This window comes from Phyllopteryx taeniolatus, chromosome 4 (assembly GCF_024500385.1).
Source record: "Phyllopteryx taeniolatus isolate TA_2022b chromosome 4, UOR_Ptae_1.2, whole genome shotgun sequence".
Taxonomy (NCBI): Eukaryota; Metazoa; Chordata; class Actinopteri; order Syngnathiformes; family Syngnathidae; genus Phyllopteryx; species Phyllopteryx taeniolatus.
Genome location: NC_084505.1, coordinates 8,174,010 through 8,201,224, shown reverse-complemented (window position 1 = coordinate 8,201,224; position 27,215 = coordinate 8,174,010). Strand labels below are relative to the sequence as shown.

The 27,215-nt window shown below is 43.6% G+C and overlaps 1 long non-coding RNA gene and 1 other non-coding gene across 2 annotated transcripts in view; one reads left to right on the top strand and one right to left on the bottom strand.

Moving 5' to 3' along the window:
• Nucleotides 1-422: 422 nt before the first annotated feature.
• The window catches only part of LOC133477344 (uncharacterized), a 51,158-nt gene continuing 24,365 nt past the window's right edge, over nt 423-27,215 (top strand). Inside the window, exon 1 of the long non-coding RNA XR_009788310.1 lies at nt 423-608. This is a non-coding gene — a long non-coding RNA (uncharacterized LOC133477344). The remainder of the gene's footprint in view (nt 609-27,215) is intronic.
• Nucleotides 6,212-6,293, bottom strand: trnas-aga (transfer RNA serine (anticodon AGA)). The gene has a single exon. It is a non-coding gene; the product is annotated as a tRNA-Ser (tRNA).

Here is a 27,215-nt window from a genome sequence, read left to right as displayed (position 1 = left end):
ATGATCGAGTGAGCAATCAATGGATTGAGAAATAGATTGTTAGCCTAATTAAATCTCTAAGGATTGCGGTCAAGCTTAGAGGTACCACTGTAGATAATGTTTAGTCATAGTTGTACCAGGCTTGGCCTCTAAGAGAGAAAGTGATTTCCCACAACGGAAGTAGCCGTAGGCACATATCCATCAGCTGTTCTTCAAATGCGCTCTAAGAAACCTATCCGAGAAACAAGGGATCAGCAGGAGCTGGCCATTCCGAGCGTAAGCGCATTCTCAGGCCTCCTCCGACCACTGCACTAATGTTACTATTCCCAGTGGAGGATTGTCCCTCCCGCTCCGGAGCAAGCAGAAAATGCTCCACTTTCCACATGAATTCAACATTGCTCTGCTGAGCCTGTGCTAAATCAGGGTGAAAAGGAGGGGATCGAGTCAGCAGTAAAAATCCAATGTTGCTGAACAAGAATGGAAGCAGATTTTCTGGCCTCAATCTATTTAAACATGCTTGGTGTCAGCATATCAATTAGTCTGAGGAGGTAAACGGCCAGGAAAAGATGTTTGGACAGAACGTGGATTTTAATTCTGAAAAATGGCTTGGGAAAATGTATCCGAAAAAGGTAAGCGGAATGGAATTGATTACATCTGAGTTAGCTAAAAATCCAGGTTTGATTGTTCAGAAAGCCCGAGATAAGAGGAACGCAAAAATAGAATGACTTATCGGATCTTGTCTTTAACCGTGTAAACCTAAACATGCTAAATTATAATGTCTCTAGCAGGAAATTTTCGCAACAATTTATTAGTAAACGTTAAGCACATAGAATTATGTGCAAACTAGATATTGAATATAACAGCATTTTCAAATCAACCTAGACATTTATTAAATACATTTATGTATTTAACCACAAAATCACTGTTTGCCTCACTGCAATACTACAGATCTCTGCATTCAAATTCTCATTTCTTCCTCTCATTCACAATATCACATTACATTTCAAATTAAAAGACAAAATTTGACCTATGTGTTATCTTGGTTTATTGAATTTTTCCCTCACAAATGAAATCCATCTGAAATGTATATCAAAACTGAATGGTGTGAAAGCAACATTTTAACTGTATATTGAGACCTGTGCTTCTGCCTGCCTTTTCCAGGAAACAACTTGACTTAAGGCTGTCAAGTGTTATTATAAATCACATTAATTATGAATGTTTTTGGTGACATTTGCCTGCTTTTATCTGTGTCTGTCATTTCTATCCCCTCAGTGATGTCAGTGCAATAATTACTTTCAATTTGTGGTCAGAAAAGAGCTAGGTGGGGGGGAAATCCATTAATAATACAGCTCTAATAATCTTGGAAAATGTTTTTTTTTTTTTTTTTTAATTAAGTTGAATAGCTATCTTCCAGAATGAATGCATCACTCCCATTATCATAGCCTACTGCTTACAACATAGTCAAAAGGGAATAATTTTACATTATAATCAACATTTTTAAGAAATAACATTCATTCATTCATCCTCCGTTCCACTCATCCTCACTAGGGTCATGGGCGCGCTGGAGCCCACCCCAGCTACCTTCGGGCGAGAGGCGGGGTACACCCTGAACTGGCCGCCAGCCAATCACAGGGCACATATAAACAAACAACGATTCGCACTCACATTCACACCTACGGGCAATTTAGAGTCTTCAATTAACCTACACTGAATGTTTTTGGGATGTGGGAGGAAACCGGAGTGCCCGGAGAAAACCCACGCAGGCACGGGGAGAACGTGCAACCCCGGTCCTCAGAACTGTGAGATATACATGCTACCCAGTCGTCCACCGTGCCACCAGGAATAACATTTGACAAAAAAAATATCATTTAAAATGATTCTTCATTAAATTTATTCACAGAAGTACAAAATCAGAACAGCGTTTCCCAACCTTCATTGGGCCAAAGTACATATTTTGCACTAGAAAACTTTCTTGGCACACCACCACACAAAAATGTCACAAATAGTATACATATTGAAATGATGATCTTGCCTCAATTTACTCACAAACGTACTTACTCGGCGGTACGGTGGACGACTGGTTAGCAGATCTGCCTCACAGATGTACAGAAAATGGATGGATGGATGTACTTACTCTGTTTGAAATCTGAGTTTATTTAGTTGAGGTTCTTCTTCTTTTCCTTTCGGCTTATCATGATGGCATGATGTTTGCAGATGACATTGTGATCTGCAGTGAAAGCAAGGAGCAAGTGGAGGAACAGTTAGAAAGGTGGAGGCATGCACTGGAAAGCAGAGGAATGAAGATTAGCCGAAGTAAAACAGAATATATGTGCATGAATGAGAGGGGTGGTGGGGGAAGAGTGAGGCTACAGGGAGAAGAGATAGCGAGGGTGGAGGACTTTAAATACTTGGAGTCAACAGTCCAGCGCAATGAAGGGCTGAAGGGATGAAGGGCAAAGTTTATAAAACAGTGGTGAGGCCAGCCATGATGTACGGATTAGAGACAGTGGCACTGAAGATACAACAGGAAGCAGAGCTGGAGGTGGCGGAAATGAAGATGTTGAGGTTCTCTCTAGGAGTGACCAGGTTGGATAGGATTAGAAATGAGATCAACAGAGGGACAGCCAAGGTTAGATGTTTTGGAGACAAAAGACCAGACTTCAATGGTTTGGACACGTCGAGAGGAGAGAGAGTGAGTATAATGGTAGAAGGATTATGAAGATGGGGCTGCCAGGCAAAGAGAGCGAGAGGAAGACGAAAGAGAAGGTTGATCGATGTCGTGAAGGAAGACATGAGGGCAGTTTGTGTGAGAGAGGAGAATAAAGGAGAAAGGTTTACATGGAAAAGGATGACATGCTGTGGGCACCCCTAACGGGACAATCTGCTAATTGCTATTCTGGCTAGACCTAATCTATTTTATGATTGATGATCATATTTACCTGTTTTCTAACTTTGGAGCAAACCATGGAGTTTAAATTTTACACTGCACTTTAAAGAAGGTATTGTTCTGCCTTCCATGAGATTATTGCCAAAACAGCTGGCTTGTCTTGCCTCTGACTCATGGTGCAAGATAAAAAGATAACACACACATTCAAAAGAATTATATAACAAAAAGTTAAGAAACAATAAATGCTGCTGAAACAGACAAGCTCAATTAATGTTCACATTATTATAACTATTTATGGAATTTGTTAACTTTCATAAAACACATTTTAAAAACGTAACTTTTCTATGGCTTCTGGGTAAATCTCTGATAGCAAGCCACCATGTTTTAACGATGACGTCATTGTCATTCTCCAAATCATTTCGTCATCATTGACGTCATCGTCATGGTGGCTCGCTTGCCAATTACTGCAGCATTGGCTTCTAGTACTGTAAATGACACTTGGCTGGCACAATCACATTGCTAAAATGTTTTAACCACAAATTAAGATCGGCTTTTCCTGCCGCCCGCCAAATGCAATGTGCAGTACAATGTGCAACCACGATGTTCTGTGAAATAACTGGCTATGACCTCTTTGTATTTAAAAGCCTCTAGGCCAGTGTTTTTCAAACATTTTACTCCAATACTGGCTCAAAAATAAATACGTAAGTAGAAACTTTGTTCTGTTCAACTGATCAAGTCTGATTCTCAAAAAACCTCAATTATAATACCACAGCGGAAGCTGAAAAAACTCCACTGTGTCACAGTAAAACTGTTCCGGCATAAAAGGGATACAGATTTTCCATTCTGCTTGAACAAACAGACACAGGACACACGCAAAACAAATTTCATTAAATAAATAAATACGTAAGTAAGTTCTAAGTACCAACAGTACCGCCTGTTTGGAGTTTGCATGTTCTCCCCATGCCTGCGTGGGTTTTCTCCGTACACTCCGGTTTCCTACCACATCCCAAAAACATGCGTGGTAGGTTAATTGACGACTCTAAATTGTCCGTAGGTGTGAATGTGAGTGCGAGTGGTTGTTTGTTTGTATGTGCCCTGCGATTGGCTGGCAAACAGTTCAGGGTGTACCCTGCCTCCTGCCCGATGATAGCTGGGATAGGCTCCAGCATGCCCGCGACCCTAGTGAGGAGAAGTGGCTCAAAAAATGGATGGATGGATGGATATTGCACATCTTCTTTTCCTTTCGGCTTGTCCCTTTATGTGTCGCCACAGCGCGTCATCCTTTTCCATGTAAGCCTATCTCCTGCATCCTCCTCTCGAACACCAACTGCCCTCATGTCAACCTTCTCTTTGGTCTTCCTCTAGCTCTCTTGCCTTGCAGCTCCATCCTCATCCTTCTACCTATATACTCACTATTTCTCCTCTGGACATGTCCAAACCATCAAAGTCTGCTCTTCCTAACTTTGTCTCCAAAACAAACTTTGTTATGTTGGCTGTCCCTCTGTTGAGCTCATTTCTAATTTTATCCAACTTGGTCACTCCGAGAGCGAACCTCAACATCTTCATTTCCGCCACCTCCAGCTATGCTTCCTGTTGTCTCTTCAGTGCCAGTGTCTCTCATCCGTACATCATTGCTGGCCCCACCACTGTTTTATAAACTTTGCCCTTCATCCTCGCAGAGACTCTTCTGTCACATAACACACATGATACCTTCCTCCACCCGTTCCAACCTAATTGGACCTGTTTCTTTACTTCCTGACCACACTCACCATTGCTCTGGACTGTTGACCCCAAGTATTTAAAGTCCTCCACCCTTGCTATCTCTTCTCCCTGTAGCCTCACTCTCCCCCCCCCCCCCCCCCCCCCCCCACCCCTCTCATTCATGCACAAACATTCTGTCTTACTTTGGCTAATTTTCACTTCTCTGCTTTCCAGTGCATGCATCCATCTTTCTAACTGTTCCTCCACCTGCTCAATGCTTTCACTGCAGATCACAATGTCATCTGCAAACATCATGGTCCGCGGGGATTCCAGTCTAACCTCATCTGTCAGCCTATCCATCCCCACCGCAAACAGGAAGGGGCTCAGGGCTGATCTGTCACACCTACAGCACACCTCACCACTGTTCTGCTGCCCTCGTACATGTATTATTCTAACGTACTTCTCTGCCACTCCAGCTTTCCGCATGCAGTACCACAGTTCCTCTCTGGGTAATTGGTTTTCGCTAGATCTACAAAGACACAATGTAGCTCCTTCTGACATTCTCTGTACTGTTCCATCAACATCCTCAAGGCAAATAATGCATCTGTGTTACTCTTTCTAGGCATGAAACCATACTGGTGCTCGCAAATACTCACTTCTGTCCTGAGTCTAGACTCCTACTCTTTCCCATAACTTCCTTGTGTGTCTCATCAACTTTATTCCTCTATAGTTCCCACAGGTCTGCACATCACCCTTGTTCTTAAAAATGGGCACCAGCACACTTTTCGTCCATTCCTCAGGCATCTTCTCACGCACTAAAATTCTATCAAACAAGCTGGTCAAAAACTCCACAGCCACCTCTCCTAGATGCTGCCATACCTCCACAGGAATGTCATCAGAACCAACTGCCTTTCCATTTTTCATCCTCTTTAATGCCTTTCTAACTTCCCCCTTACTAATCATTGCCACTTCCTGGTCCACCACACTTCTACTCTCCCTTCTCTATCATTTTCCTCATTCATCAAGTCCTCGAAGTATTCTTTCCATCTACCTAGCACACTGCTGGCACCAGTCAACATATTTCCATCTCTATCCTTAATCACCATAACCTGCTGCACATCCTTCCCATCTCTATCCCTCTGTCTGGCCAGCCTGTATAGATCCTTTTCTCCTTCTTTAGTGTCCAACCTGCCATACATGTCATCATATGCCTCTTGTTTGGCCTTTGCCACCTCTACCTTTGCACTGTGTCGCATCTCAATGTATTCCTTTCGCCTCTCCTCCATCCTCTCAGTGTCCCACTTCTTCTTAGCTAACCTTTTTCCTTGTATGATTTCCTGTACTGTGAGGTTCTACCACCAAGTATCCTTCTCTCCTTTCCTGCCAGAAGATACTTACTCATCACTTCTTCATCACCCCTGTTTCCTTCACCATCATGCACAGTTTGCACTGGCTTGTGCCCCCCATAGGGCTGCACATAAAGTTAAATAAAAATTGTACCGAAATAAATGTTTGAAAAAACATTCCTAAATGATTACATACAAAAGAATAATTCTTAAAAGTTAAATATAATTGAACTGTACTTAATAAAATAACTTAACTGTATTTAAAAAAACAAAAAAATAAAAAAAACTTCACAACATTCCCTGCAAGCAGGGTTCAAACCAGCGCTGGAAAATCCCATTGGATTTCTAGTCCAACGCCTTAACCACTAAGCCATCGCAGCCACACTGAGTTTTCCCTTGCCCAGATGCAGGTCACCGGGGCCCCCCTCTGGAGCCAGGCCTGGAGATGGGGCTCGAACGCGAGCGCCTGCTGGCCGGGCCTGCACCCATGGGGCCCGGCCAGGCACAGCCCAAAAGAGTAATGTGGGTCCCCTTTCCCATGGGCTCACCACCTGTGGGAGGGGCCATAGGGGTCGGGTGCAGTGTGAGCTGGGCGGTGGCCGAAGGCAGGGACCTTGGCGATACGATCCCCAGCTACAGAAGGTGGCTCTCGGGACATGGAATGTCACCTCTCTGGCAGGGAAGGAGCCCGAGCTGGTGTGTGAGGTCGAGAAGTTCCGACAAGATATAGTCGGACACACCTCCACACACAGCTTGAGAGGGGTTGGACTCTCTTCCACTTTGGAGTTGCCCACGGTGAGAGGCGCCGAGCAGGTGTGGGTATACTTAGCGCCTGTACATTGGGGTTCGCCCCGCTGGACGAGAGGGTAGCCTCCCTCCGCCTTTGGGTTGGGGGACGGGTCCTGACTGCTGTTTGTGCCTATGCACCAAACAGTAGTTCAGAGTACCCACCCTTCTTGGAGTCCTTAGAGGGGGTGCTGGAGAGCGCTCCTGCTGGGGACGCCACCGTTCGACTGGGGGTCTTCAATGCACACGTGGGCAATGACAGTGAGACCTGGAAGGGCGTGATTGGGAGGAACGCACCCCCCCCGAACAGAACCCGAGTGGTGTGATGTTATTGGACTTCTGTGCTCATCACGTTTTATCCATAACGAACACCATGTTCAAGCATAAGGGTGTCCACACGTGCACTTGGCACCAGGACACCCTAGGTCGCAGTTCGATGATCGACTTTGTGGTCATGTCATCAGACTTGCGGCCGCATGTCTTGGACACTCGGTTGAAGAGAGGGGCGCAGCTGTCAACTGATCACCACCTGGTGGTGAGTTGGCTTCGATGGTGGGGGAAGATGCCTGTTCCGACGTGGTAGGCCCAAACGTATTGTGAGGGTCTGCCTGGAACGTCTGGCAGAATCCCCAGTCAGAAGGAATTTCAACTCCCACCTCCGACAGAACTCATGTTCTGGGGGTAGTGGGGGACATCAAGTCCAAGTGGACCATGTTCCGCACCTCCATTGCTGAGGCAGCCGACCGGAGCTGTGGCCGTAAGGTGGTCGGTGCCTGTCGTGGCGGCAATCCCCGAACCCGTTGGTGGACACCAAGTCGGACTCGTTTCCAGCGAGGGTTGGACTCCGCCAACCCTGCCCTTTGTCACCGATTCTGTTCTTAACTTTTATGGACAGAATCTCAAGGTGTAGCCGGGGCATAGAGGGGGTCCTGTTTGGTGGCCTCAGTATTGCATCTCTGCTTTTTGCAGATGATGTGGTTATGTTGGCTTCATCAAGCCGTGATCTCCAACTCTCACTGCAGCGTTTCGCAGCCGAGTGTGAAGCGGCTGGGATGAGAATCAACACCTCCAAATCTGAGACCATGGTCCTCAGTCGGAAAAGGGTGGCGTGCCCTCTCCAGGTCGGGATGAGATCCTGCCCCAAGTAGAGCAGTTCAAGTATCTTAAGGGTCATGTTCACGAGGGAGGGAAGAATGGAAGGGGAGATCGACAGGCGGATCGGTGCAGCATCTGCAGTAATGCAGACTTTGTATCGGTCTGTTGTGGTAAACAAGGAGCTAAGCCAAAAGGCAAAGCTCTCAATTTACCAGTCGATCTATGTTCCTCCACTCACCTATGGTCACGAGCTGTGGGTCGTGACCGAAAGAACAAGGCCGAAATGAGTTTCCTCTGCAGGGTGTCCGGGCTCTCCCTTAGAGATAGGGTGAGAAGCTCGGTCATCCGGGAGGATCTCAGAGTAGAACCGCTGCTCCTCCACATCGAGAGGACCCGGATGAGGTGGCTGGGGCATCTGATTCGGATGCCTCCCTGGTGAGGTGTTCCGGGCATGTCCCACCGGGAGGAGACCCCGGGGACGACCCAGGACACGCTGGAGAGACTACGTCTTTCGGCTGGCCTGGGAACGCCTCGGGATCCCCCCGGAAGAGCTGGATGAAGTGGTTGGGGAGAGGGAAGTCTGGGCATCCCTGCTAAAGCTACTGCCCCTGCGACGTGACCTCGGATAAGCGGTAGAAAATGGATGGATGGATGCATAAAAAAGTTTAAACTGCTGTAACAACATGCAGTTTGAACCTTTGATTTGGATTCTTTCAGGTACCTTGAGAGGGAGCCCACAGCATACCACACCTTGAGGACCACTGCTTTATACTGTTTTTTTTATCCATAATTGTTGTCCATGTGACCCTCATAGTACACTGATTATTGCAGTTAAAATTGTGGACCCCCCAACCAACAAATCAATCAACAAAACGTCTGCGACAGTGCATGATGACATTCACTGAGTAAGTAATGTCTTTTACACGGACCAAAATTTCTTGCACCATCCTTACTTGTGAACATCTGAGCTTTATGAGGATGGTCCTTTTATACCAAATCACCATGAAACTCACCTTTTTCCAGTTAACCTGTTCACCTGTGGAATGTTCCAAGCAGGTGTATTTAGAGCACTCCTCAACTTTTGTAGTCTTGTGTTGCGCTTGTCCGAGAGTTTGTTTTTTTTTGTTAATGTTGCAGGCATCAAATTCAAAATTAAACATTAAATATCTCGTCTTTGTAGTGTATTAAACTGAATATAGGTTGAAAATTACTTTTGCATATCGACAGGAAGTGGAGCGCCTGGAGCTATGGTGCGGCTGAGACAACCTGGAGCTGAACACGCTCAAGACTGTAGAGATGATCGTGGACACAATTGTCAAAAATAATAATAATAATTGTAACGGCATTACCAGATAACTAGCGACCCTTTATTGCTCAGTGACTGTTTTTCTCAAAGTCTTTATGTCTCAAAAGTGTTCTCTGTCAATTGACTGTCTGTTGTCGTACTAGAGCGGCTCCAACTTCCGGAGACAAATTCCTTGTGTGTTTTTTGGAAATACTTGGCAAATAAAGATGATTCTGATTGTGATTAGTCTCAACATATCACAAATACGTTGATTTTGTTTGATCCATCCATCCATCCATTTTCTGAAACACTTATCCTCACAGGGGTCGCGGGAGGGCTGGTGCCTGTCACAGCTATCATCGGGCAGGAGGTGGGGTACACCCTGCACTGGTTGCCAGCCAATTGCAGGGCACATATAAACAAACAACCATTCGCACTCACATTCACAGCTAAGGGCAATTTGGAGTCTTCAATCAACCAACCATGCATGTTTTTGGGATGTGGGAGGAAACCGGAGTGCCCGGAGAAAACCCACGCAGGCACAGGGAGAACATGCAAACTCCACACAGGCGGGGCCAGGATTTGAACCCCAGTCGTCAGAACTGTGAGGCAGACGCTCTAACCAGTCACCCACCGTGCCGCTTGATTTTGTTTGATGTTAATTTATTTTCTAAATATAATGTATTTTTATTTGAGCACCAAACAGGCAAGTTGGTTGTAAGAGTCGATGTTAAGCATAATACATGACATGTAAAGTAACGTCTGAATGACAAACGAGCCCTCACGTCATTCTCTCTTTATCTGTCTTTCCTTGTCCCTCCCCCTTAAATTACATGCGTCACTATCATATTTGCTTGCTTCCTACCTTCAATCTGTCATTCTTATCTCTTATTTTAGGAATAATTGCTATTTTGACACTCTGCTATCCGTTAAGGCTGATGAGTACATAATGTATGTGTGCAAACAGATGTGACGATAGGATGTGTGGGTGTGAATATTATGTGATTAAAGGAGACTGCAGTCCTAGCGTTGGCCATGACAAGCAGTAGGTTTTGTTACTGAAAGCTTATGTTGGCTCACGCTATCCAAATCAGTCAGGGAAGGCAAATTTATATTTATTTATAGAGCACATTTCATAAACAAGGTAACTCAATGTGCTTTACATGATTAAAAGCATTTAAAAACAAAGTACTGAAAATAAATCAGAATCAGAATCAGAATCAGAATCATCTTTATTTGCCAAGTATGTCCAAAACACACAAGGAATTTGTCTCCGGTAGTTGGAGCCGCTCTAGTACAACAGACAGTCAATTTACAGAACACTTTGGAGACATAAAGACATTGACAAAAAACAACAACAAACAACAATTGTGCAAAAAGATGCAGAGTCCTCAGTTCGAATGGCTAATATCGCAATAGTCCGGTGCAATGACCATTGTGCAAAGGGCACTGAGACTTCAAGGAGTGTATGCGGTTTAAAGTGACGAGTACTGCGATAATCTGGGACAATGGTTGTGCAAATGTTACAGATACTCCTCAATCAGTGTGCAAATGGAGCAGATGCTACTCTGGCATGAGTGGCCACTATATGCAAATAGTACAGCACGGCGAGACAACTACAGTGAGTGCACGAGTAATACATAATACAGAAATGTGACAACGAACTCAAGTCAAAAAATTGCCAGCTTGTTGTAATGGAATTGTAAGTTAGCTGTTCAAGAAGTTGATTGCAAGAGGGAAGAAGCTGTTGGAATGTCTACTAGTTCTAGTTTGCATTGATCGGTAGCGCCTACCTGAGGGAAGGAGCTGGAAGAGCTGGTGACCAGGGTGGGGAGACATCTTACTAAAATTACTAAAAGAACGTCCAGTGCAAGAAAGATTAAAAAAAATGCTCTGACACTCTCAATTGTAAGCATGAGAAAAAAAGAATAGGTTTTAACCTAGACTTAAAATATTCACACTTGGGGCTGACTTCACATTGGTTGGTAAGTTATTCCATTTGTGTGCAGCATAACAGCTCAATGCTGCTTCACCATGTTTGGTTTGAACTCTGGGCTCCACTATCTGACCTGAGTCTGTCGATCTCAGAGCCCTTCACGGTTTATATGCCATTAACATTTCTCGAATGTCTTCAAGACCTAAACTATTCAGTGATTTATTTACCAGTAGCTAGTGCTGCACAATCAATAAAATTTTATTCGTGATTGTGATTTTGAGGCGGCACGGTAATCGACTGGTTAGAGCCTCACAGTTCTGAGGACCCGGGTTCAATCCCCGGCCCCGCCAGTGTGGAGTTTGCATGTTCTCCCTGTGCCTGCGTGGGTTTTCTCCGGGCACTCCGGTTTCCTCCCACATACCAAAAACATGCATTAATTGGAGGCTCTAAATTGCCCGTAGGTGTGAATGTCAGTGCGGATGGTTGTTTGTTTGTATGTGCCCTGCGATTGGCTGGCAACCAGTTTAGGGTGTACCCCGCCTCCTGCCCGATGACAGCTGGGATAGGCTCCAGCACGCCCGCGACCCTAGTGAGGAGAAGTGGCTCAGAAAATTGATGGATGGATGGGATGGATTGTGATTTTGAATGCTACGATTCAATGAGCCTGATCATCTGCAATTTTTTACATTTAAATTGCGGGCACTGCTGGATATGAAAAGGGCTTCATTTGCAGTGCCCGCAACCTAGTCAACCAGCCACCAGGGGGCGAACATATAGTTAAGGATTCATTAAGGGCCAGTACCGCACTCCATGGCCAACTTCAAAACAAAAGCTGAAAATGGCATTGATGTCCAACGTGGTAATATCCATCCATCCATCCATTTTCTGAGCCGCTTCTCCTCACTCGGGTCGCGGGCGTGCTGGAGCCTATCCCAGCTATCATCGGGCAGGAGGCGGGGTACACCCTGAACCCTGCTCCTCAGAACTGTGAGGCTGACGGTCTAACCAGTTGTCCACCGTGCCGCTACGTGGTAATATGTGAAGTTTTTTTTTTTTTAAATTTTTTTTTTTTTTTAAGTTGGCCTTCTCAGCATGTTAGAAGGAGAAGCGTCGTGTTACAGTATGACACTTAATTGTTGTAGCAGATGCCTTGACTTCAACTTTTCAGCTGGCCTGACCGCAGTAAAAAACCCCAGGAGTAAGAGAGGGATATCACAACTGTCGAGTTCTTTGCATTTTGTGAGCATGCACAACTAACCAACGATCAAGTAGAACAACGAAGACATACTCTTCACTATATAATTCACTATATATTGACGGGGATTTTTAAATGAAAAGTTGGTGTTTGCAGCCTAATGTTATTGGGTTTTATGCATTAATTGGATTTGCTTCCATTAAGTTGCAATTTGTTCAGTTAGTCCTTGGTAAAGTAAAATTTTTGGGGGTACATTTATTTTTTTATCATTATCGGTCATTTATTCTTATTTAAAGATTAATTTTGCAATGAAAACTGTTACATATGTTTTGTTGAAAAGTAGTGCAATAATTTATATTTCCTAACATAAAGAATAATCGTGACTCGTAATCGTGATTACAATATTGATCAGAATAATTGTGATTATTATTTTGGTGACAATCATGCAGCCCTACCAGTAGCAGAACTTTAAAGTCTATTCTATAGCTGACTGAGAGCCAGTGCAAAGACTTTACAATAAGAGTAATATGCTCTGATAACTTTCTTCTGATCTGAAGCAGTAAACATTTGTAAAAGCTGAGTTTTTTTTCTATTGCTGCAAGGGTGTCTCATGAGATGATTTAGCTAAGCGTACACAAAGTTATGCACAGAGTTTGCTATTTTATCCAATGAAAATGCTATACCGACGTATATTGAAAAATATTGAAAATATTGAAAATAATTCATTTAGCACATATCACCGAACTTCCCCCTGGTCGTACAATTTACAATATGACTAAAGGAATAAATATGCCACAAAAGTTGAAAAATGTTGGTATTCAAATTGTTGTTATGCATGATGTCAGCCAACTCAGAAATACTGTGTTGCCGTTCAGCCGAGTTGCGTGGGTGGTTACAAAGCGCGTAGTGGGCAGGTACTTGAATAGTAATTGATGAGGCTATGTCACAATGATAATGCAGCCCTATGGGGGGCACAAGCCAGTGTAAACTGTAGGCCGGTCCCAAGCCAGGATAAATGCAGAGGGTTGCTTCAGGAAGGGCATCCGGCTTAAAACTTTGCCAAACAAATATGAGCGTTCATCCAAAGAATTCCATACCGGATCGGTCATGGCCCGGGTTAACAACGTCCGCCACCGGCGCCGTCAACCTGCAGGGCGCCGTTGGAAATTAGGCTACTGTGGGTCGAAGAAGAAAGGTGAAAAGTGGGTCCTTTGGCAGAAAGAGAAGAGGAAAGCACAGAGCCAAGAACTGAGTGTGGGGACTTTGAATGTTGGGACTATGACAGGAAAATCTCGGGAGTTGGTTGAAATGATGACTAGGAGAAAGGCTGATATATTCTGTAAGGCTAGAAGTCTAGGGGCAGGGTTTAAATTTTTTTTACCATGGTGTAGATTGGAAGAGAAATGGAGTCGGGGTTATTTTAAACGGAGAGTTGGCTAAGAATGTCTTGGAGGTGAAAAGAGTATCAGGTTGAGTGATGTGGCTGAAACTTGAAATTGAAGGTGTTATGTTTAATGTGATTAGTGGCTATGCCCCACAGATAGGATGTGACCCAGAGGTGAAAGAGAAATTCTGGAAGGAGCTAGACGAAGTAGTTCTGATCATCCCAGACAGAGAGAGAGTCGTGATTGGTGCAGATTGTAATGGACATGTTGGTGAAGGAAATAGGGGTGATGAAGAAGTGATGGGTAGGTACGGCATCCAGAAAAGGATCTTGGAGGGACAGATGGTGGTAGACTTTGCAAAAAGGATGCAAATGGCTGTAGTGAACACTTTTTTCCAGAAGAGGCACGAACATAGGGTGACCTACAAGAGCAGAGGTAGAAGTACGCAGGTGGATTACATTTTGTGCAGACGATGTAATCTGAAGGAGGTTACCGACTGTAAGGTAATGGTAGGGGAGACTGTGGCTAGACAGCATAGGATGGTGTTGTGTAAGATGAGTCTGGTGGTAGGGAGGAAGATTAGGAAGACAAAGGCAGAGCAGAGAACCATGTGGTGGAAGCTGAGACAGGATGAGTGTTCTGCAGCTTTTCGGGAAGAGGTGAGACAGGCTCTCGGTGGACAGGAGGAGCTTCCAGAAGACTGGACCACTGCAGCCAAGGTGATCAGAGAGGCAGGGAGGAGAGTACTTGGTGTATCTTCTGGCAGGAAAGGAGAGAAGGAGACTTGGTGGTGGAAGCTCAAAGTACAGGAAATCATACAAGGAAAAAGGTTAGCTAAGAAGAAGTGGGACACTGAGAGGACAGAGGAGAGGCGAAAGGAATACATTGAGATGCGACACAGGGCAAAGGTAGAGGTGGCAAAGGCCAAACAAGAGGCATATGATGACATGTATGGCAGGTTGGACACTAAAGAAGGAGAAAAGGATCTATACAGGCTGGCCAGACAGAGGGATAGAGATGGGAAGGATGTGCTAGAGGTTAGGGTGATTAAGGATAGAGATGGAAATATGTTGACTGGTGCCAGTAGTGGGCTAGCTAGATGGAAAGGATACTTCGATGAGTTGATGTATGAGGAAAATGAGAAGGGAGAGTAGAAGAGGCAAGTGTGGTAGACCAGGAAGTGGCAATGATTAGTAAGGGGGAAGTTAGAAAGGCATTATAGAGGATGAAAAATGGAAAGGCAGTTGGTCCTGATGACATTCCTGTGGAGGTAGAATTCTAGTGCGTGAGAAGATGCCTGAGGAATGGAGGAAGTGTGCTGGTGCCCATTTTTAAGAACAAGGGTGATCTGCAGAGCTGTGGGAACTATAGAGGAATAAAGTTGATGAGCCACACAATGAAGTTATGGGAAAGAGTAGTGGAGGCTAGACTCAGGACATAAGTGAGTATTTGCGAGCAACAGTATGGTTTCATGCCTAGAAAGAGTACCACAGATGCATTATTTGCCTTGAGGATGTTGATGGAAAAGTACAGAAGGTCAGAAGGAGTTACATTGTGTCTTTGTAGATCTAGAGAAAGCCTATGACAGAGTACCCAGAGAGGAACTCTGGTACTGCATGCGGAAGTCTGGAGTGGCAGAGAAGTATGTTAGAATAATACAGGACGAGGGCAGCAGAACAACGGTGAGGTGTGCTGTAGGTGTAACAGACGAATTTAAGGTGGAGGTGGGACAGCATCAGGGATCAGCCCTGAGCCCCTTCCTGTTTGCAGTGGTGATGGATAGGCTGACAGATTAGGTTAGACTGGAATCCCTGTGGACCATGATGTTTGCAGATGACATTGTGATCTGCAGTGAAAGCAGGGAGCAGGTGGAGGAACAGTTAGAAAGATGGAGGCATGCACTGGAAAGCAGAGGAATGAAGATTAGCGGAAGTAAGACAGAATGTATGTGCATGAATGAGATAGGAGGTGGGGGAAGAGTGAGCCTACAGGGAGTAGAGATAGCAAGGGTGGAGGACTTTAAATACTTGGGGTCAACCGTCCAGAACAATGGTGAGTGTGGGCAGGAAGTGAAGAAACAGGTCCAAGTAGGTTGGAACGGGTGGAGGAAGGTGTCAGTTGTGTTATGTGACAGAAGAGTCTCTGGTAGGGCAAAGTTTATAAAACAGTGGTGGGGCCAGCCATGATGTACGGATTAGAGACAGTGGCACTGAAGAGACAACAGGAAGCAGAGCTGGAGGTGGCGCAAATGAAGATGTTGAGGTTTGCTCTTGGAGTGACCCGGTTGGATAAAATTAGAAATGAGCTCATCAGCGGGACAGCTGAGGTTCAATGTTTTGGAGACAAAGTTAGAGAGAGCAGACTTCGATGGTTTGGACACGTCCAGAGGAGAAATAGTGAGTATATTGGTAGAAGGATGATGAGGATGGAGCTGCCAGGCAAGAGAGCTAGAGGAAGACCAAAGAGAAGGTTCATGGATGTCGTGAGGGAAGACATGAGGGCAGTTGTTGTTTCAGAGGAGGATGCAGGAGATGGGCTTACATGGAAAAGGATGACGCGCTGTGGCGACCCCTAAAGGGACAAGCCGAAGGGAAAAGAAGATGTCACAATGATGGTGATTTTCAAATCACTCATTTAGCAAACCCTTTGCCAACTGCACAGATGTCAAACTCAAACCATGACATAGACTCATTTTGACCTGTTATGCTTAAAAGAGTAACACAAAAATGATTTTGATAACATGGAACTTATGTTCTACTTAATAAGTACATTGCTTTTCCTATAACAGGGTACTAAATACCCACGACAACAGGCTTTTTAATGTAAGCAGCAAGCAAACAGTTGTGATAATTTACTTTTAATTAAAATCCTAAATGCTCTCACTATGGTTATTGCTGTCGCATTAGGCCCAGTGTAAAATGTGTTTATACAATGATATTAATATTTAACCAGTCCACAATTATGACTTCATTTGTTAACTTCAATCTATGAATCAATCACTACTGTCCGATTATGTCACTGTGTATAACATCATTACTATGGCAACCCAAGATCAACTACTTGAGTGGACTGGTCTATGATATTAATGGTTGAGTGTCAAAAGGCAGCACCCTGAACTGGTTGCCAGCCAATCGCAGGCAGATTATAGTCAAACTCATTTAAGATTAATAAACCGACTGGATAATTTTTTTGTGTGATACAGACCACAGTTCACCCATACCTTGAAGCAACAACAAAATATAGGCTAATACCAATCCATATAAGTCTTTGGTAGCTATTAGTACGAGCATATTATGCACATTAAAGAGGTGGTGGGAACAAAAATAAAGCCAGTACCTTCTTGAACAGTTTATTTGTGCAGCAAAGATCTATTGCACAGTGTAACCTATCAAAGAGGTTCTGAGCCTCACTCTGTGCGTAAATGTGGCGAAGCCGAGTTTAGTGGTCTCTTTCTTAGACACATCAAGGTGAAGCACAGGCAATGGTAAGGTCTCTGCGTCATGCCTGATAAGAGAGAGTTTCCATTAAGTTGCTTTGCCTCACAGGGATTAAAGAAGAAACCCTTCCCTCTTCCCCTTAAAATGATTTCCCAACGCTTTCCTCTTTATCATTCCTCTGCATTTGTACCGGTGCGCCCTCATATACTGTATACCGTTTACTAGTGGGGACAACCTTCATTTTTTTCCCCACCCTCCATTGAACCTTTAAAGTTAAAGTGTTCTCTTATTGGTAACTGTAAACTGAAGTTAAAATGGATGCCACATGTTTGGAAAAGCACCTAACTGACCAGTTCTGCCAGCTGACACCCTCCAACACCTTAAAATGTTGATAGAATTTCCGAAGAGAGCACTGGTTTAAAACGAGATTATTTTATGTCTCCTAATTCATTTACTCTGCATGGATCATTTGACAAATGTATTGCCTATATCGGCTATATTAAGGTAGTACATTTATGATCATATCGAGGCAGACTGTTAACGTATACACTTGGTTATTTTCTGCATGGCCTATTGTAGGATATATTTTAAACTTTATGGTGGGATGTCATGCAAAATTTCATCAGCTCATGTTTCCACTGTAAAAATTACTACTCTGATGAATAAAAGGTTTGCGTCAAAAAAAGATAAAATCGGCCTAAAGGTTTAAACAATTTTGTTAAAGACATTTATATTAAAGAAAGGGTCAAATGTTGTTGCTGTTAACCTCCTTTCTCCACTTTGTGCTCATTTGAACTTTTAACATCATTGGATTCTCTGTGTTCATATGTATATATTGCTATAATGCGAAACAACCAGTGAAACCAGGTTTTATAACTTCATGTTCATAGAAATATTTCCATTTGCTCCATCAAATGCAAACAATGTTGTCAGCGTAATGTTTTGAGAAGATCACCAATAAAGGTAAACAGAATATGATTAATGCATGCACAGCAAATTTCGGTATCTAAAATATCCATTAAAATATAAACTATGCTGATTTCAATGTAAAATATCAGTGCATTTTGATGAGATCCTGAACTAATACTACATTTGTACTATGTTCCAAGCGTCCACAGCAGTCACATTTCTACCCACTGTGGACAAAATGGGATGGACATCAGACAATGCAGGGGGAAAGGATGGGCAAACGTGATAGGCCATAAAGATTTGCCTCAGCAGTCTCGGTGCGGATGAGAAACCTAGCCGACTGTCGTAAAACGGGGTGAACGCAACAAAAAACAAAACCTGACCGTACGGGGAAAAAGTAATCACCCCCTTGGCGTTTTACCCCTATTTGATACATTAGAAACTCTAATTTAAATTACTTTTTAATCTGATTGTTTTTTTGCAACCTGTCGTGTGCAGCTGCATGGCCATGCAGAATGTTGGATCTGTATGCCTTTTGTGCTGGAAAAGTTTTGCTGCGTCAGGGGAGTTTGAAATACACCCTCTGTTTAGATTTTTATTGTTCTTTGTGTTAATTATTCTGATATTTTTTGAAAATGCAGCCAGACAGAAAAGGGCTTTAGGGGACAGACAAAGGGAGAGAACGGACAAGGGGAATAGGGTTGTGAACAGCAGGAAAACGATAGTTAGACAGTCTACAAGTACTACTACAAGTAACATTACAAAGTCAAAAGCACATTCTTATATGTGGACAGGGGGGACACCCGGTGAGGACATGCAACAACTAACCAATAGGACAATATGAAAGAGGACAGAAAAGGTCGGGGTAGGACAGGACGTGGGAGATGAGCAAAGAAATGCTTCTGATAGTGGTGTGGTGAAATTCTTTTACATTATCTAAAAATGCGCCATCCCGTTGGGGGATCATTCAGGGGGGCGCCACCCAATTTTAATCTGAATTTCATTTTATGGATCTGCACAAAATAGTTCTTAAGTGAAATCAGAAATACATATATCAAAGATGAAAAAAAATAAAAATTGGCATTTGTGTCTGTGTATTTATCCCCTTTGTTATTAAGCCCTTAAAAAGCTATAATGTAACCAATTAGCTTCAAAAGTCACATAATTAGTGAAATGAAGTCTACCTTTATCCATCCATTTTCAACACTGCTTATCCTGGTTAGGGTCGCAGGGTGCTGGAGCCTATCCCAGCTGACTTCAGGCGAAATGCAGACTACACCCAGTCAGTCGCAGGGCACATGAAGTCTACCTGTGTACAATCAAAGTGTTACATGATCTTTGAGTCATCACACACCTTTTCTGAAAGGCCCCAGAGGCTGCAACATCAAAGCAAGGGGCACCGCTAACCAAACAGAGCCATGAAGACCAAGGAACTCTCCAAACAAGTCAGGGAGAAAGTTGTTGAGAAGTACAAGTTCGGGATGGGTTTAAAAAAAAAATATCAAAACTTGGATGTTCCCCAGGAGTACCATCAAATCCATCATAATTCAATGGAAATGATATGGCACCACAACAAACACACAACAGACTCCCAGACCAGGCAAGGAAGCAGCACAACGATCAGAGGTAACACTGGAGAAGCTGCAGAGTTCCATAGCAGAGGACGGAGTGTCTGTTCATAGGACAATATGCCGTGCACGCCACAGAGGTGGGTTTTATGGAAGAGTAGCCAGAAGAAAGCCGTTCCTTTCAGCTAAAAATAGGAGAGCGTCGTTTGACTTTCCAAAAAGGCATGTGGGAGAATTCCAAAATGAATGGAGGAAATTATTGTGGTCAGATGAGATTGATCTTTTCGGCCATCAAGTAAAGCTCTATGTCTTGTGCACACCCAAAACATTTAATCACCCCAAGAACACCATTGTGGTGCTTAATACAGTGATATTATTGAGCAAAAGTTATATGAGTCTTTGAGTGACTGTCAAACTTGAAGGAGCTGGATCAGTTTTCCCTTCAGAGTTGGGGAAAAATCCCAGCGGCAAAATGTGGCAAACTCCTAGAGAGTAGTCGTATTGAACTTTTTTTTTGTCATTTGAAGCCACTTCCCCCCACTGGCCCTCACAGATACAGTGAGAAAACTTAGCAAGACTTGAATACTGTACGAAGAAAAAAAATCCCAAGCCACACTCCGTTTCGAGCAAACGGGGCTGCTTGGCCCCAAGTGGAAACATCATAAACGACATGAAAGCAGCTGCTTGTTCTAGAAACAATTTATGTATTCAACATACTGTCATGTCTGTGAAAGTATATTATTTTTTTCTGGTGCATATTTGTGCTGTGCTTTATTGAAATGCTCCTGAAAATAAACTGGAGGCAACATACAGTACATACTGACATCAGGCAGTAACAATACCAAACCACAACATTTTTATGACTGTTATATTTCGAAGTCATGAAGTGATTACATTCTGAGGGAAAGTGTAGTGTGCGACCAGAGCTTCCTTGTAAGACTGAGAAAATAGGGAATTATTATTATTCATGCATAACTGAGCAAGACACTCCAGTTGGCAAGAATACAAACTGGAGTCCTAGCTTAACGGTGCTGAATACCATCAGGATGTTAGTGGGAAATGAAGAATTCATTGACTGTCAGATTCCATCTGAAATGTCATTATGACTGTGGAGCTTTTGTCCAGGTTTTGATAAGAATCTTAAGAAATAGTCTGAATATGGTGGAGTAGCATTCTGAAAAAAAAAATGGTACTATGATAACAGCTGTTTTCCTTACGTTATGTGGGTTGTTCATCAGACAGGAAACGAAACTCGTGTTTCGCAGTGTTGCAATTTAGAAGGGAGGGGTAAAATATGGCTTGCGGGCCAAACACAGCCCACTCCCATTTTTAACCATTTAATAGTGTTAATGGCTATAGAAGTCAAATATCCATTTCAACTGGCAAGGCTGGCAGTGGATGAGTTAATCTATCCCCCAAAGCATTTACGTTATCAAGAGTCCTGTAATATTTGTTGCAGCAAATTTTTTCTTTGATTGGTAAATGAAAATAGAATTGTTCATTTGGTATTGTTTTTGTTACACCTTTATCTCATACCATAATCACATTGAATCCCCCTCTTGTTGCACTGGGAATGCGGAGAAGAATTAAACGTATTGCTGCTACTGATGGTGTAGTGGTTTACTCACCTGACTTGATGCACCGCGGGTTCAGTTCCGAATGATGTGAGTGGTGAATGAGTCTCTGTGAATGTGCCCAATCTCGGCTTCCTTTTTCGTGAAGCTAAGTTCCAGCTCCCTGCAACCCTGAAGAGGATATATGGTACAGATAAAATATGGATGGCTGGTGCTACTCAGCAATTTCAACAGCAAGTAATGGCACGACCCATTTTTTGTATGTGTTGTATTGACTGCGCTGCAACAGATTTACTGATTAAATTGTCCATAATACATTTATTTCTTCGCCACATCAGCTCAACAAAACATTTGTATTCACTTGCATTTTGTAGCCAAATTTGATGATCAAGTGTATTCGTTTCAGCGAGCTGGATCATTTTCCAATGTGCGTATTTTGAAGTATTTGCTACACTGTATCTTACTCCCCCCCCCCAAGATGGCAGCGTGTGCATACACAATGGCTGCTCTCTGTCCCAAACAAACGGTGTTTTAATATTTTTTGTCTTATAAATCAGGGTTTTAGTTCGTCTTCGTCATGTCTACATGTTCCAAGACGCAGATACAGTCGCAAGCTTCTGCTCGACATCGCCAGAACTACTTTCACATAGTTAAATTCTACTTTCACTGAGGAGCTACGGAACTGTGGGTTGCTCCGGGTGCCTACAACAGCTGTGACCACCACTCCTGCGTTGCGCCCAGAGTGGAGGCTCCACGAACGGAGGAAGCAGAAACGGGGCAAGCGTGGAGGTGTCCGAGCGAGGCTAACAACTAAACCACACAAGCCGGCTATTCCCTCCATTGTGTTAGCCAACGTACGCTCTCTGGACAACAAGCTGGATTACATTCAACTGCTCCGCTCTACTCGTAAGACTGTGGGAGAGTGCTGTGTTTTTGTGTTTGTGGAAACATGGCTTAACAGCAGCGTTCCAGACAGCGCCATTCAGCTAGACCGGCTTGCATGGTACCGAGTGGACAGAACTCTCATGGGAGGTAAGATTCACGGTGGCGGATTGCGTGTTCACATCAATGACGCCTGGTGCCGGGACGCTATCTTGGTCAGTCAACAATGCACACCGCTACTGGAGTTTTTGGCTCTGAAGTGCTGGCCGTTTTATTAACCAAGGGAATACACTGCCATAGCGGTTGTGGCAGTCTAGTTCCTCCAAACTCCAGCAATAACAGGAGTGAGGCCCTAAATGAGCTATAGCATCATATCAGTGAACAGCTGACGGACCACCCAGATGCTTTCCTCATCCTAGCTGGGGACAATGCTGTGTTTCCTAAACTTTACTCAAACATTGACTTTCCAACACGGGGAAATAACACTCTGGACAATGGTTTTACCCCCCGGTTTTACTCCTCCCCCACCTCATCGGCTCAGACCATCTCACTGTTATGCTAAAGCAAGCTTACAGACCTCTGGTTAAAGACTCCCAACCAGTTAGGAAACAAGTACGAGTGTGGTCAGAAGGGTCCCTTGAAGCTCTTAAAAACTGTTTGCCACCACAGACTGGACCATGTTCAAACAGGCTGCCTACACCTACAAGTCCATCACAGACCTTTAGGAGTACACAGAGACTGTTACTGCTTACATCGGCAAGTGCATGGATGATGTCACCACCACTAAGTACATCACTGTCCGTGCCAATCAGAAGCCATGGCTGTCGGGGGAGGTCTACAGACAACTGAAGGTCTGTAATGCGGCTTTTAGGTCTGGGGGTGAGGAGGGCCTGAGGACAGCCATGGCCAATCTGTCCCGTGGCATCAGGGAGGCCAAGAGGGAGTATTCCAGGAAGATCGCCCACCGCTTCAGTGACAGCAGTGACACCACGAGTCTGTGGCGAGGTATTCAGACCATTACGGAATATAAACCCTCATCACAGAACTGTGACAGCTCCACCTCCCTGCTAAATGAGCTGAATGACTTCTTTGATCGCTTTGAGGCACACAACAGCACCCCTGCACACAAGACTCCACCCTGTCCTGGTGACCAAGTGCTGACACTGACCCGGGACGGCGTGAAAAGATCTCTCGATAGGATCAACACACGAAACGCGCGAAATGTTCTGAGGGACTGTGCAGCTGAACTCACAAATGTCTTCACGGACATCTTCAACACCTCCTTGAGTCAGGGTGTTGTCCCCACGTGCTTCAAAGCCATCATCATGCCTCACTGACTACTGTCTGGTAGCGCTCACTCCCATCCTGATGAAGTGCTTTGAGCGGCTCGCCATCTACCACGTCAAGTCCCCCCAACACCCACCCACCCCCCTGGACCCCTTCAAGTTTGCATATCGGTCCAACCGGTCAACCGATTACGCTGTCTACACCGCCCTCCACTGTGCCCTCACACACCTGGACTCTAAGGACTCATATGTCAGAATGCTGTTCATAGATTTCAGCTCAGCATTCAATACCATCATCCCTAAACAACTGATCTACAAACTGGACCAGCTGGGGCTCAACATATCGATGTGCAACTGGCTGCTGGACTTTTTGACAGGGAGACCGCAGGCAGTACGGGTTGGCAGCAACACATCCAGCACCATCACTCTGAAAACGGGGCCCCCTCAAGGTTGTGTGTTGAGCCCCCTCCCCTTCACCCTGCTGACCTATGACTGCACACCGACATACAGCTCCAACCTCTTCATCAAGTTTGCAGACAACACAACTGTGGTGGGTCTCATCAGCAACGGGGACGAAACAGACTACAAGCCGCCTGGCCGCGTGGTGCATGGACAACAATCTCTCCCTGAACGTGGAAAAAAAAACAAGGCTCATTCTAAATCCAATTGAGCACATCTAGGACATCATGTATTGTTCCATCCACCAATGCCACATCGAACCACAGACTGTTAAGGAGTTGACTGATGCACTGATCCAAGTCTAGGAGGAGATCCCTCAGGAGACCATCTCATCAGGAGGTATTGGCTGGAGTGCATACAGGCACGTGGAGGTCACATACAATTGAGGCTCATTTTCTCTCATCTTGAGCTGACTCAACTTTTCACAGAAGCCTGATCAGCCTGCGATCTTACTTTCCACTTTGATTTTGAGCATGCTTCTGAATCCAGACCTCCATGGGATGAGGATTTTGATTTCCATTAATCATTCTAATATTATTTTGTTCTCAATGGATTTCACTATGTAATGATTGAATATTTTCAACCAGAATATCTATTTATTGAGCTATAAGAAATGTTGTTTAAGTGTTCGCTTAAATTTTTTTGAGCGGTGGTATGAGTCAGCCAGTTGACGGAAACTACTATTATTATTATCATAAGCTGCATTTTTAGTGCATGCCATATTATATTTCATAGATTAATTGAATGTTTCAAAATCCATAGCCACTCATTCTTCATCAGGTCTTATTTTCTTTTTTTTTCTCAATCAGAAGTGATTTTACAGTCGAAAATTTGCACAGATTGTGCCTGTCCTTACTTTTACTTTTCTATGCGTCTCATGTTTTGCACCACGGACGGGAGCTGCAGATGAAAGGCTAGGCAGAAACGTGGTCATCTCTTCCGAGACCTTCTCTCCATATGTTAATACAGGTGCAGCAAAATTTTTACTCTGCTCGTCAGAAGTGCACAGAGGCAAATAGTCGCTAAAGGGAGCTCATCTCTCCTCACCTAAAGCTGCAATGTCAGAAAGGTGAGTGATAGAGTGCAGCAGTAGCAAGCGCGTTGAATCAGGAGTGATCATGGTACTCTGCATACTGCATACGTCTTTGTATGGTAACAACTGCTGCATTGTTGAAAGAACAGTCTATTCTTAAATTCTGCATTCATGGATGCTGGTTGATTAAGATTAAGATGGTTTCACAAGTCACTTTGGAGATTAGGAACTTGTCGTTTAGTTTGAAAAGGGAATCTTAAAAGGGAATGTGGTAAAGCATGAATGATTAAATATTGGTTGAGCATTTGTGTTTTTGACTTTTACAAATAGTATAAGTGGAAGCTCCTCCAATGTCCAATTATTTATAGTGAAGAAACAAGACATACACAGTAATTGTATTATTATGTACTTGACTTGACTATTATTAATTTTATCTGTTCGGTTTATCGATAAAATATCAAATTAATTAATTACGGTATGCGAGCGGATGGTGGGAATGGCACTGTCATGATTGGAGGATTCGCCTGTCAATCTGGTAATGGCACTGTAATGATTAGAGGATTAGCCTGTCAATTCTTCAATCATTCCCGACCTCGCTACGGAGAAGCACGCCCTCTCACATCGGACTGCCTCGTCAGGTCATCGTCATGTAACACCTAACACTGTGTTACACCCTAGTTAATTGCCCCTCTCTTCACTCACGCATACAAATTCACTGGTCCATATTTATCTACAGTATCTATAAAACACTGATTGGAAAGACCCCACGCTATGTTCAGTCTCTGCTCACATGCATACCACCCGCACTCTCTGTTCCAGCAGTTTTATTAATCTCTTGTTCCCAATGTTTGCACTATTTCTTGTTCATCTTCTTTTCAATTTTCTACACCAAATGAAGGAAAACTCTGCAGCAAACAACAAAATTCTCCTCACTCATCCGAATATTATTATTTAAAATGGTAGAGAGGGATACTGTGAAACGTATTTGTTTTGCAAATGGCAATCTGTTCTCAATTGCCTTACCTGGATAAATAAAGGTTAAATTAACAAATAAATCAATAAAATGTCAGCAGGACACGGAGGGAAGCAGACTTCCAGCTATAAAAACGAGTGTGATATAAAACAGACAGCCAGACCAGAAGGCCAGACTACAACGTTGAACTTTGTCATTTGAATACCCATTCTGCCCAGTATTAATCTGCAAATTCCTTAGCCTGATCTTAAACTCTAGTACAGTATACTGTAGTAGTGAGCTAATGTTAGCTTGATATGATGAAAAGTTTAGGGTTGCTGACGTTCAGGTAAGATATGCTTAGTTTGAGCGAACAAATTAGTAATGGTTTAAAAAATGGGGTATATTTCAGTTAAAAACAGTACATGGCATATCTATTTCAAAATGTAAAAAAGTAAAGTTAACCGATACACATCCATCCATCCATCCACTTTCTGAGCCGCTTATCCTAAAAAAAGGGCTCATGGTATCAATATGGTTTTAAAAAATAATGAATGAAATTGAAGAATAAAAAAACTACATTTCAAAATGGATCCAAAAACTACTTCTCACAGTTGCAATGAGAGCACTTGCAGTGCCAGCATGAAGCACCCCAGTTGGTCAGGTCTTCAGTCATGGTGGAATCATTAATAGGCCACCGTGCTTGACTGGCAGCCAAGACACTTTCAAATATTGTTTATATTCATATCATATTTAGAAAATGCAACAACTTGTAAAAAGGCCATGAATTTTGAGACATTCTGCAGACAGATGTAGTATTGCTTTATGTTTAAAAAAAACAAATAAAAAAAAAAAAAAAAAAAGCTTATGTTTTTTGTTTGGAAAACAATATTTGATTGACACTCTAATATTCAACTACATCATGATTGTTGAAGTTGTGCCATGAAGTGGTGTTTAATTGGAGTACATTATTTTGGAAGGTTTTATCCATGCATACAGTTAAATAGATTTTAGACCGCTTTCAAAAAGTGACTCTACTGGAGACTTGACTTAACTTATCACTGGAGTTGATTTGGCCAAGACAAACTAAAGACGGATCACAGTTTTTTAGTCTCCCTGCTGAGATCTATTTAGGGGTTCTGGAGAGGAGGGTTTGTTGGGTCGTTGAATCTCATATTCAGGAGGACAGTGTCGTTTTCGTCCTGGTCGTGGAACAGTGGACCAGCTCTACACCCTCAGCATGGTCCTCAAGGGTGCATGAAAGGTCATCCAACTACATGTGTTTTGTGGACTTGGAGAAAGCGACGTATCGACCAGTGACCTTTCATTGTCATTGTGAAGAAGGAGCTGAGCCGAACAGCGATCCTCCCATTGACTGGTCAATCTACAGTACATTCCCACCTATTGTCTTGACCTGTGGGTTGTAACCAAAAGAACAAGATCATGGATATAAGCAGCCAAAATGAGATTCCTCCTCAGGGTGTCAAGGCTCTACCTAGAAGCTTGGTCATTCGGGAGGG